Source organism: Salvelinus alpinus, chromosome 1, assembly GCF_045679555.1.
Source record: "Salvelinus alpinus chromosome 1, SLU_Salpinus.1, whole genome shotgun sequence".
Lineage (NCBI taxonomy): Eukaryota > Metazoa > Chordata > Actinopteri > Salmoniformes > Salmonidae > Salvelinus > Salvelinus alpinus.
In genome coordinates this window covers 79,060,355-79,073,317 of record NC_092086.1, presented here as the reverse complement: position 1 = coordinate 79,073,317, position 12,963 = coordinate 79,060,355, and the positions used below count along the sequence as shown (strand labels likewise).

The following is a 12,963-nucleotide window of genomic DNA, read 5'->3' as shown; positions in this document are numbered from 1 at the left end:
TAGAGTTAAAACAATTGGCTGCTTTCTATCTTACTTTCTCTCAGGAAAGGGGGAGGGAAAGAAAGAGATAGAGGAAAGGAAAGCACTGAGGAATGTGACGGACCCCTCCTCGTTTTCTAATAACATCTGAACCGGGGGGGTACAGCAATTAGAATCGCAGTTCCACAGCCTACGGGCCCTTTCCCGAGCTCAGGTTCTCTTTGCTGTGGAAAAACAAGACCACCGCAGAACATTCATTTAAAAGTCTGAACAAGCAATTATAAAGTACCCTTATGGGGCCTTTGCAGCTTTGTTTGTAGGGGAACACACACTTACACACACAGAAATATACATCTTTCGCGGAAATGGTCATAAAGCAGAGAGTGGGCTATGGTGGCTCTGTGGAAGACGGCGGATGTGTCTGTGTTGTCAGAGCTACCCTGCAGAGTTGAAAAGCCCATTTCAGCTGGAGGGGTTCTTAAAGACATGGTTTTGCTGGGTTCGGTTGGGGAAGCAGAATGCCAGAGAGAAATGTTTGGAGTCTTAATTTAGTGTGTGTGGTCCGTGAATATGCGCTGTAGTGCATGCCCCTCTGTCCTCGTCTGATTCATTGGCTGTGTGTGGTGTGTGAGAGTGTGCGGACCGTGCACGTGTGTTTTTTTTGTCTGTGTGTGAGTTTTTCATGAGTCTGTGTGTCTGTCTGTGGTGTAAATGGGAATGTGAGGGCATGAGTCAACGTGCATGGCTGTAAGCATTGTCTGTCAGCAAATGTACCTGTGTGTGTGTGTGTGTGTGTGTGTGTGTGTGTGTGCTCATTGCAGACCAGTATCTATCTCTATCTGTACGGGTCTCTGCTCTCTCTGGCATTCTCTCCCTACTTCAATGACGTCTTAGATCTGCATGCAACTTCACACTCAGTGGAGTCCATTCTGTGGCGCTCTTTGCATCCCGAACTCTCTCTCTCTCAAACACACACACACACAATTTTATCCCTCTGTCAACCCGATCAGCAGTGATACTCTGTTCTTTTCAATCAAAGTTCTGCGGAGGTAGGCAATAAATCAGGGATTAAGGTGTGGCGTGACACTCCCTCACGTGTCTCTTCATCTCATCAAGGTGCAAACAGAGGAACACGGCCATGATGGCGCCACTACACTTTAATAATCGCCGGTGACCTCGCTCATCAATAGTAAATTAAAAAAGAATCGCCTGTCTTGTCTTGCCCCGTATCTGCTCTCCTCTCCACTCCTTCCAGATAGTTTATTTATTTTCTCTCCATGGGCAAATGGTCTATCAATCAAAAAAGCCCATCAATAAGAGGCCCTCCATTTAGATAGGGGGTTGTGTTAGTTGTGCGGCTGCTGATTGGGTATGTTTAACCAGAGTGAAGGCTTCGAGAGGCAGATAATAACGCCATTCAAATGACGCTAGTGTAATACAGGTGATTTCGGTATCGACTGATTTTTTTATTAAACGGGTCTCAAGAGTCTCACGGCAAGTCAATAGATGGCTTGACGGATAGAGAAAGTATGGAATTGAAGGGTATTGTCTGTAGTCATTTGAGTGTGGAATCTCATAGTACTAATTTAGCTGGCTCTAACGTCTATGATTATTAAAAGACCCCAAGGATTTTCAGAAGAATCTCTGAGATGTGGGAGTGTTTTTCCAATACGTCTGAACAATCACAATCTTTTCTAGGAGTAAACATTCACATGCTGAAGCACATACTGTATCTCATCCAGTGATAGTGAAGGTAGACTTCTTTACCTCATACGGACAGCGGTCAGTCAATACTTTCATCTCCACCTGAAGAGAGCAGTTTGTTCGCTCTCATTTAAATCAACCTCGGTCAATTCCATCAGAGAGCATTCATTGGCACCCTTAGCAGAGCAGATAAGGGAGGTAAAACCCTGGTTGTCTTCACCTATCAGGCCGTGCAGATTAGACCTGATCAAAAGGTAATCTGGGTTTGTTTTACCCCAAGGCTCCACTCTGTAATCTGCTGGGAGATTTGGGCCATGAATTGAAGATGAGTATCACTCGAGGGGGGTCAATTTACTGCTATCCCTGATGATGAAATAAGAATGAAAGGAGAACAAAATGAAGACCATTGTTTTATTTTTTACTGAAATGCTTTCGGTTGTGGTGTAGGCCTAGTTACTGAAATGGAAAATAAACTTGAACACTTTTTTAGATTTAGGCCTAGTTGGAATTGAAGTAAAAGTATAGTAAGAGAAGGTGGTTTGGTATTCATTATTTTCTGTACATCTGTTTTATTTGAGAGAGTTGGGAGATGAAGGAAAGAGAGCCGATAGGGTTTATTACGTGCTTTGTGCCATAGTAGACTGGATTTACCCGATCCCTAGACGTGAGTTCTTTCCTAAAACTGTCTTTGTCACTTTGATTTTCTTATCATGCCACCAAACTAAACTCAGCAAAAAAATAAAACGCCCTCTCACTGTCAACTGCGTTTATTTTTAGCAAACTTAACATGTGTAAATATTTGTATGAACATAACAAGATTCAACAACAGACATGAACTGATCAAGTTCCACAGACATGTAACTAACAGAAATGTAATAATGTGTCCCTGAACAAAGGGGAGGTCAAAATCAAAAGTAACAGTCAGTATCTGGTGTGGCCACCACCTGCATTAAGTTCTGCAGTTCATCTCCTCATGGACTGCACCAGATTTGCCAAAACTTGCTGTGAGATGTTACCCCACTCTTCCACCAAGGCACCTGCAAGTTCCCACACATTTCTGGTGGGGTGGGGGGGGGGCCCTAGCCCTCACCCTCCGATCCAGCAGGTCCCAGACGTGCTCAATGGGATTGAGATCCGGGCTCGTCGCTGGCCATGGCGGAACACTGACATTCCTGTCTTGCAGGAAATCACGCACAGAACGAGCAGTATGGCTGGTGGCATTGTCATGCTGGAGGGTCATGTCAGGATGATCCTGCAGGAAGGGTATCACATGAGGGAGGAGGATGTCTTCCCTGTAACGCACAGCGTTGAGATTGCCTGCAATGACAACAAGCCCCAGACCATGACGGACCCTCCACCTCCAAATCGATCCCGCTCCAGAGTACAGGTCTCGGTGTAACACTCATTCATTCGACGATAAACGTGAATCCGACCATCACCCCTGGTGAGACAAAACCATGACTCGTCAGTGAGGAGCACTTTTTGCCAGTCTTGTCTGGTCCAGCGACAGTAGGTTTGTGCCCATGGGCGACGTTGCTGCCGGTGATGTTTGGTGAGGACCTGCCTTACAACAGGCCTACAAGCCCTCAGTCCAGCCTCTCTCAGCCTATTGCAGACAGTCTGAGCACTGATGGAGGGATTGTGCATTCCTGGTGTAACTTGGGCAGTTGTTGTTGCCATCCTGTACCTGTCCCACAGGTGTGATGTTCGGATGTACTGATCCTGTGCAGGTGTTGTTACACGTGATCTGCCACTGCGTCAGCTGTCCGTCCTGTCTCCCTGTAGTGCTGTCTTAGGTGTCTCGCAGTACGGACATTGCAATTTATTGCCTGGCCACATCTGCAGTCCTCATGCCTCCTTGCAGCATGCCTCAGGCACGTTCAGACAGATGAGCAGGTACCCTGGTCATCTTTCTTTTGGTGTTTTTCAGAGCCAGTAGAAAGGCCTCTTTAGTGTCCTAAGTTTTAATAACTGTGACCTTAATTGCCTACCGTCTGTAAGCTGTTAGTGTCTTAACGACCGTTCCACAAGGTCATGTTCATTAATTGTTTATGGTTCATTGAACAAGCATGGGAAACAGTGTTCAAACCCTTTACAATGAAGATCTGTGAAGTTATTTTGATTTTTACGAATTATATTTGAAAGACATGGACGTTTCTTTTTTTGCTTAGTTTACGTGTGTGTGTGTGTGTGTGTGTGTGTGTGTAAGAGAAAAGAGAGGGGAAGGAATAAACGAAGAGAGCGAAGGATATTGTCAGGAGAGCCATTGAAAGACAAACGGAGAAGCGCTCAGAGGCATCCTTAATGGCTCCCCGATGGTTGCCTATGCAAATGATTGTGTTAAGAACAAAAACTCCCTTAACACTTAGCACTTCCAGGATTAAATGTAATACATCCCATTCTTTTGCACCTCAGTAGGCAAGGTGTCAAACTCAGCATGCCTTTTATTTTAGTTCAAACTCCCAGCAGAGACGTACAGTAGTAAATAAAAAAAATAATCTAACCTTTATTTGAATATGCAAGCCAGTTAAGAACAAATTCTTATTTACAATGACGGCCTACACCGGCTAAACCTGGACGACGCGGGGCCAATTGTGCACCACCCTATGGGACTCCTAATCACAGCTGGTTGTGATACAGCCTGGAATCGAACCAGGGTGTCTGTAGTGACGCCTCTAGCACTGAGATGCAGTGCCTTAGACCGCTGCTCCACTCGGGAGCCCTAGTAATGGACAAAAGCTTGGTTTGGTTTCACCTTCTTCGTAAACTAAGCTACATGTGCCAGTTCCTTCGATACAACGATTTCAGCAATACCTTTTTTTCCACTTTGTGTTCTGGATCAAAACCGTCCAAGACCGGTACATTCGTGACCTCACCTACGCCACCTGATAGCCTGACCTCTGCAATGCTGGGTGAGATATCTGAAATCCGTGAGAGCCGGTGTGATTGGGCTGGGTTCCCTGTAGATTATATTTAACTGGATGATACAAAAAAAACACTAAGATTAGAAAAGTTCAATCCGTAGCAGAAGATATTTGATTTATAATGCATTAGCTGGGGCAGTGAGGAGCACAGCACTCTAGTGGTGATTGTTTGGAGGGCTGCAGAGGATCTCGAAACTCAGAAGTTAAGTCTCTGGGGGTATTCCATTTACCCCCAAGGGGTTCCAAATCCAGAAGCAGAGCTTGAGTAGCCCATAGAGAAGAATGGCCTAACCCTGACCTCCCCCTTCTATCAACGATATTACAAAAATGGTTTTCCTCACTTCTCCTTCCTCTTACCTCTTCGCTCAGGGGACGCCCAGAGACAATCAGGTGATGAGAGGAGTGGTGTTGGCGTGAAGAAGGCGAGTCGCCATTGTCTGAGGGCTGATGATTGGGGGGAAAGGCCCAGATCCCTCCCTGTGGGAGAATGAGGGATTAATGGTGGAGGTGAGGAGGGTGTGATGTTTGTCTCAGGTATCTCTGAATTTTAGCTCTCAGCTTTACCTCAGTGATATCAATGGTCAAAGTATTGGTGTCTGTAGTCGTCACTTCTAATTGGTAGCACTTCTATGATTTAGCTCTGTTTTTCAAAGATATATGTTATCCAGATTATAACAGCATTGAATACTCTGACAGAATATAATGAATATATTTATCAGTTCACGAATACAATTTTCAATATAAGACATGTTGAATAAATCATCTTCTGATTTGCATCGGCACAATGAAAGCTGAATCTGCTGACGTTAAACACTTTTGTGCTCCAGCGCCGTTGATGTCTCAATCTGAGCCGCCCACATTTGCATGTGTGTGTTCAGTGTGTGTAAAGGCATCACATTGCCATCATGCTGATCAGGATTTCCTATCGCATCCCACATCCTGGCTCACTGGGATGCCATTGATGGATCAGGGGACGTGGCGCGCAAACATAAATAAACAGATCATGCTCCAGATAATTAAACTCACTGAGACTTGACACACTATAAACGCTTGGTGTGTGTGAAGTAAGAAGTGGAGGTGAGGGAGTGGAGGTGAGGGGTGAAGGTCTGTCCCAGAAGACCCCATATCTCTGACGTTAGGCTACCTGTTTAGCACAGTGCTTTCACTTTTTTTTAAGCGCCCCAGTCTCCTGTGGCTTGATTTCTATTCCCAGCTTTGATTTGGTTATAGAGGATGGAGTCGACTTTTCACCCCGGTGTTGCATTATTCAACATGAATGGGCTGTCTCTCTTTGTGACCTGCTAGCCAAACATATATCAATGCAATCACTCATCATTTGCCTTTGACCTGGTAGTAATGTGTGGATGTAAACTGGGGAGATACACAGTTCCCACTGGGCACAGACGTCAATTCAACGTCTATTCATCTTCTGAAGACATACAGTATGTCTAAAGAAGCGTGCCCTACATTCCAGAGCAGGCACCCTGACTGGATTGACATACAAGGGCATAACGCTGCCAAGTTTCAACCCACTGGGAACACACTTGTTGAATCTGCGTTGTTTCCACTTCATTTCAATGAAATTACATAGATCCAACCTTGATTCAACCAGTGGGTTGGATCTTGGCTGTGTTATGCCCTCGTATGTCAATCTAGTGGGGGCTGCCTGCTCTGGAATGTACTGTAGGGCACGCTACTTTAGACATATTGTCTTCCAAGGGCCAAATTAACACCCGATTTCACTTTAAATTCAGTAATTTACTACAAAATGATGTGAATTAGGCTAATGAAGTATATTGCTGCAAGGACCTTTAGTAATAATTCTGTCAATTTGTCATTATTTCAGTATTTTGCTAACTCTTTGACAGTAGCTGCATTGGTTGGCTTGACTTTCTTTCTTGTTGTAGCATCCTATCTCTATCTCAGAATTATAATTAGCATTTGGCTAAATTAGTTTTAACTCTTCATTAATTCATTCACAAACTCCCTAGGTATTTCAGGTCTTAGCTGGCTAAATAGCGGTTTTATTTTACACAGCAACTGACAAAACAGCTTTATAAAAACGGAATGCCTATTCTCATACCAGGAATGCTTTGTTGTCATCAATTTATTGTCAATTTGGCTAAATTCATTGCCAATATCGCCCACTTAATAAGAACCATTTAGACATACCATCCTAAGCAGTTCTCGGTCAACATATAAATTGCATACAGACTGTATTTATAAGGCACTCATGTCTTAGTGTAGCCTTGATATTGAAAGCCGTGGTTCATATTCTGCCATATGTACAAGGGGCCAGTTGAGCCATTAATTTGATCCATTGTGGATTTTAGAAAAACGTCAAATAAGGGCTGTGTTTCGTGTAGGCTTACCCTGGCGTGACATTTTGATAACCGTGTAAGTCTCTAGGATGAGGTGAGTTATCAATATATTCATCTCTATGTACTCTCAGATTTGAAAATGCTAATTAGCATCAAAGTAGACATCATGCAAGACTACAAATCCCTGCAAGCTCTTGCACATAATCTTTATCTGACACCTGTTTTGTCAGCAAGCTAGCTACCTTGATCCAAAACAAAATATATATTGAACTGTTCTATATTTTATTTAACTCATATTTGTCTTATTTATGCATTTGGTCTTGAACAGAATACTATCCCAGTAGCTGGCAGATATGTATAATGTACCATGAATACTAGGCTAGTTTTTTTGTTGCAAGGAAGCTATATAGCTTCCTAGCTACCTACCTAGATCGTCTTAGCAACATACCCTTATTTTTACCAGATCCTCTTCTCCTTCAGCCTGTGGAGGTCTTTATTTAAACCATTATAAATTTATGACAATTATATGAATAAGGATAAATCTAACTGAACAAAAATATTAACGCAACATGCAAAGTGTTGGTCCCATGTTTCATGACCTGAAATAAAATAACTCAGAAATTATCCATATGCACAAAAAGTGTATTTCACTCACATTATATGCACAAAGTTGTTTACATCTGTGTTAGTGAGCATTTCTCCTTTGCCAAGATAAGTCATCCACCTGACAGGTGTGGCATATCAAGAAGCTGAATAAACAGCATGATCATTACACCAGTGCACCTTGTGCTGGGGACAATACAAGGCTACTCTAAAATGTGCAGTTTTGTCACACAACACAATGTCACAGATGTCTCAAGTTTTGAGGGAGTGTGCAATTGGCATGCCAACTGCAGGAATGTCCAACAGAACTGTTGCCAGAGAATTGAATGTTAATTTCTCTATCATAAGCCACCTCCAATGTCATTTTAGAGGTCTGCATACTCACCATACAAGTCATCCCATTGAGTATGTTTGGGATGCTCTGGATCGACGTGTATGACAGAATGTTCCAGTTCCCGCCAATATCCAGCAACTTGACACAGCCATTGAAGAGGAGTGGGACAACATTCCACAGGCCACAATCAACAGCCTGATCAACTCTATGCGAAGGAGATGTGTGGCGCTGCATGAGGCAAATGGTGGTCCCACCAAACACTGATTGGATTTCTGATCCACTCCCCTACCTTTTGTTTAAGGTATAGGTGACCAATATCTGTATTCCCAATCATGTGAAATCCATAGATTAGGGCCTAATGGATTTATTTCAATTGATTGATATCCTTTTATGAACGGTAACTTAGTAAAATCGTTGAAATTGTTGCATTTATATTTTTGTTCATTGTATTTCAATTAATGGTGTCAGAATGCACTGCGGTATTAAAGCAATTCAGAACTACCTTGGTGATTCACAATATATCTAGATTAAAAAAAGTTATCCAAATAAGCTTTGTTGTACAATTAAAGGTCCAATACACTGCATTTCAAACAGTCAGCAATAATCGAATGAATTCAGGGTTTGTGAAACTGTACCTACAGTTGAAGTCGGAAGTTTACATACACTTAGGTTGGAGTCATTAAAACTCATTTTTCAAGCACTCAACAAATTTGTTAACAATCTATAGTTTTGGCTAGTCGGTTAGGACATCTACTTTGTGCATGACAAGTAATTTTTCCAACAATTGTTTACAGACTGATTATTTCACTTATAATTCCCTTTTTCACAATTCCAGTGGGTCAGAAGTTTACATACACTAAGTTGACTGTGCCTTTTAACAGCTTGGAAAATCCCCGAAAATGATGTCATTAGGCTTTAGAAGCTTCTGATAGGCTAATTGACATCATTTGAGTCAATTGGAGGTTTACCTGTGGATGTATTTCAAGGCCGACCTTCAAACTCAGTGCCTCTTTGCTTGACATCATGGGAAAATCAAAAGAAATCCGCCAAGACCAAAAATGTAGACCTCCACAAGTCTGGTTCATCCTTGGAAGCAATTTCCAAAGGCCTGAAGGTACCACGTTCATCTGTACAAACAATAGTATGCAAGTATAAACACCATGGGACCACGCAGCCATTATACCGCTCAGGAAGGAGACTCATTCTGTCTCCTAGAAAGGAAGGTACTTTGGTGCGAAAAGTGCAAATCATTCCCAGAACAACAGCAAAGGACTTTGTGAAGATGCTGGAGGAAACAGGTACAAAAGTATTTATATCCAGAGTAAAACTAATCCTATATGGACATAATCTGAAAGGCCGCTCAGCAAGGAAGAAGCCACTGTTCCAAAACCGCCATAAACAGCCAGACTACGGTTTGCAACTGCACATGGGGACAAAGATCGTACTTTTTTAGAGAAATGTCCTCTGGTCTGATGAAACAAAAATATAACTGTTTGGCCATAACGACCATCGTTATGTTTGGAGAAAAAAGGGGGATGCTTGCAAGCCGAAGAACACCATCCCAACCGTGAAGCACGGGGGTGGCAGCATCATGTTGTGGGGGTCCTTTGCTGCAGGAGGGACTGGTGCACTTCACAAAATAGATGGCATCATGAGGATGGAAAATTATGTGGATATATTGAAGCAACATCCCAAGACATCAGTCAGGAAGTTAAAGCTTGGTCGCAAATGGGTCTTCCAAATGGACAATAACCTCAAGCATACTTCCAAAGTTGTGGCAAAATGGCTTAAGGACAACAAAGTCAAAGTATTGGAGTGGCCATCACAAAGCCCTAACCTCAATCCTATAGAAATATTGTGGGCAGAACTGAAAAGGGCCAAACTTCACCCAACTTATTGTGGGAAACTTGTGGAAGGCTACCCGAAACGTTTGTCCCAAGTTAATCAATTTAAAGGCCAACGCTACCAAATACTAATTGAGTGTATGTAAACGTCTTACCCATTGGGAATGTGGTGAAAGAAATACGAGCTGAAATAAATCTCTACTATTATTCTGACATTTCACATTCTTAAAAGAAAGTGGTGATCCTAACACAGGGAATTTTTACTAGGATTAAATGTCAGCAAAATATATTTAAACTCAGTTTTTCACAATTCCTAAGGTGTATGTAAACTTCCGAGAACAAGCCTTCCTCAGTGTTAGTTCCACTCATCATTTAATCATTTTATCAAAATAGTTTAACCTACTTTTGTTTTTTAAGTCTTGATAGCCGGTTCAGTGATTATCTAGAAATTTTACCAGAACCATGCATAATGCACATTCACTTCTTGTAGCAGGCATAATAGAACATTAACACAGGTCTCATTAACAATCTCTCTAGCACGTGGGCCCACGTGCTAGTGAATAACCAGATAATCTTTATAAGCATCTTTACATTTGAAGTTTAGGCAACTTGGATCCATTTGCTAGCTAACAAGGCAGAACAGTTTAATTGTTATGAACACACTCTTCTGTCCATCTCCAACTATTTGAACAGCATGTTAGCCTGTCCACTTTGTTCAGATGTTGAAATCAAGTGGACACCTTTTTTCTCAGAATGAAAACGAGTTCCCATTTCCTTATATAATTGTGTTTTATGCTTATTGCACATTTTTAAAGCACAGACTAGACAGCTAGTATAACAGTCTTTGGCTAAAATGCTGCTAGCCATACGTGTTACCGCAATGTAGTACCACAAACTGAGCATTAGTTTTCCAGAATCAATGTTCATTGATACTCCTGTTTTAAAAGTGTCTGCTCTGTACGCAATTTGACTAATTTAAACATAAAAATGGTATGGTTAGAAAGGTTAACCTCTCCTCTACTACAGTCAAATAATGTTTCAATGTGTTTTGGTGTCCATATGACCCATTCTGTTGGACCAAACCTCAAATGCAAATAGCAAGTTGAAACTGCTTGTCAGAGAGGAAGAAGTGATCTCATCTTTTTGTTGTGAGTGGCAGGGGAAGGGGCTTGGTATGCGTGTAAACCATAGAGGAGGCAACGCGAGATGTTTCTCACTCTGTAAAATCTGTCCAAAATAAGCCTAATGCATTTCTATGGGCTTATTTTGGAACTAAGCTTGTCGCCTACCTTCTCACCTTTGGGACAACCACCTCCATTGTTAGGGTGGAGAAGTGCATCTCGTCATTATATACAGATCTCTGGTGTAAATAGGCAGCGGCACACAGCACAGAAAGAGCGAATGGGACGAGACTAAAAAGACATGAGAACAAGTGGACAAACGCTCATAAAAACAAAAAATACCAAAAACCTTGATTCGTGCGATACAGGCACTTGGAATATCGGGCAACAACATCAATTAGAATGAATCAAGTTAATTTGATATATCTCCTAGCCCTACATACGCCTTTCATACATACCATATACACATCTGAATTTAAGTAAACATTAAATGATTCATTCATCAATGCCACAAACCTGGGACATCGAAGAGCACCATGTGAACTATTATTATTCTCCGAGGGCGCACAGATTCTTCTGTTTTTCTATTTCAGGAAATAGACCAACACAAATAACACAACATGTAAAACAGCATATTGCGATTTTTGTGAGTGGCTACTAGTTCAACTCCAGCATAATGAGAAACATTCTTAACAGACACAAAACAAGTATGCCATGCCTAAAACGCAGCCACACCAACACCCTTCTTGTCAATTTAACAGATCTATGCTGCAGCTTTCAAAAGTGAGCGGCACATTTACCACTGCTTTCAGTCTGAACCCGAGAATATGGAGGACAACAGCATTACAAAGGTGAAAAAAGGTAGCAAAAACAGTACAGCACAACACTTTTAAACGTGCTACTGAGTCTAGGAAGCAGCATAGGGAAAATAGGTGAAGGAAGGGTGGGTTTATAGAGATAAGAAGTAGAGTTCCAAAGTGTCCGAAGTTCAGGAACCATGGGGCATAAAAGGCATACCGTGGAATAAGGGGTAGCTAGAGAGATGGGATGCTGATGTGCTTCTGCACCCCTTTTAGGTCCATGTCACAAATATCCGGTTCATGTCCAGTCATACTCTGGGTCTCAGCATGTGTCCCTCGAAGTGATTACGTCTCAGTTGCAGCATTTAAATCGTGGTCATCGTGTCTGTGAATCACAACATTGAAGACGATGGGTGATCACAGTATTTTCACAAATTGGGCCATAGACAATGCAATTTGGTCCCTTAGGCCTGCACATCAACCAGTACTGGGACCATAGGATACTTGGAATGCTTGCTCTCAAAGTGTTACTTGATTGTTTTCAGGTCTGCATCTATAAAGATCAAGTACAACATGGAGGAAGTTAACAATCTGTGGCTTAGATTGAATTAAAAGTTGACACAAACTTGAAACTAAGCAATACAATGTAACAAACTACTACACATATGAAAGACTGCACCACAGAGGCCAGTACAATAGCCTACATATGGAGAGGAACCTGAAGGCACAAACAGTTTCAACCAATACTACTCACCTGACAAACAAGGCAGGTGTGGATCAGTGATGCCTTGGCTGCAGTCTTGTGGTTTACAGCTGCTCCCTTCTTAGCAGCCACCGCCATGGCATCAGTCAACAATTTCAACTTCAATTTGAGAGTGGAGCATGCATTGTATGAATACCCCCTACCCCCCCGAATTGTACCCCATAGTACTGAATAATGAATGAAATGGGTGGACAGCTCCAGATCTGTATGGCAGGAGTGTGTGTAAGCTTTTGTTCCAGCCCAGCCTATACCGGATTACAAATCATAGCCTATTGCTGTGATTCGATATGTTGATTATATAAGTAAGGTGTTAAAGCTGGGGTGGGACAAAACCCTTCACACACTCCTGCTCTTCAGGACTCCCTGCAATGATTAAAACAGACTAAAGCAGGAGAATAGTGTTCCAAGTTGATACAGCTTACCTGTTAGCTAGTTAAACAACAATGAACACAGTGTAACGGCCGTCAATGTCGTTCTCCTCCTCAGACGAGGAGGAGCATGGATCGGACCAAGATGCGGAGTAGGAGGTATTCATGATTTTAATGACAAACCAACAAACACTACAAATTA

At 42.2% G+C, this 12,963-nt stretch overlaps 1 protein-coding gene and 1 long non-coding RNA gene across 6 annotated transcripts in view; one reads left to right on the top strand and one right to left on the bottom strand.

Moving 5' to 3' along the window:
- Positions 1-12,963, top strand: part of cadm1a (cell adhesion molecule 1a) — a 418,595-nt gene that overhangs the window by 181,919 nt on the left and 223,713 nt on the right. The gene's annotated exons all lie outside the window — the stretch shown is intronic.
- On the bottom strand, positions 8,214-12,497 carry LOC139568238 (uncharacterized). Its single transcript, XR_011673549.1, has 2 exons — positions 12,385-12,497; positions 8,214-12,183 (listed from the first exon to the last, which is right to left on the bottom strand). It is a non-coding gene; the product is annotated as an uncharacterized lncRNA (long non-coding RNA).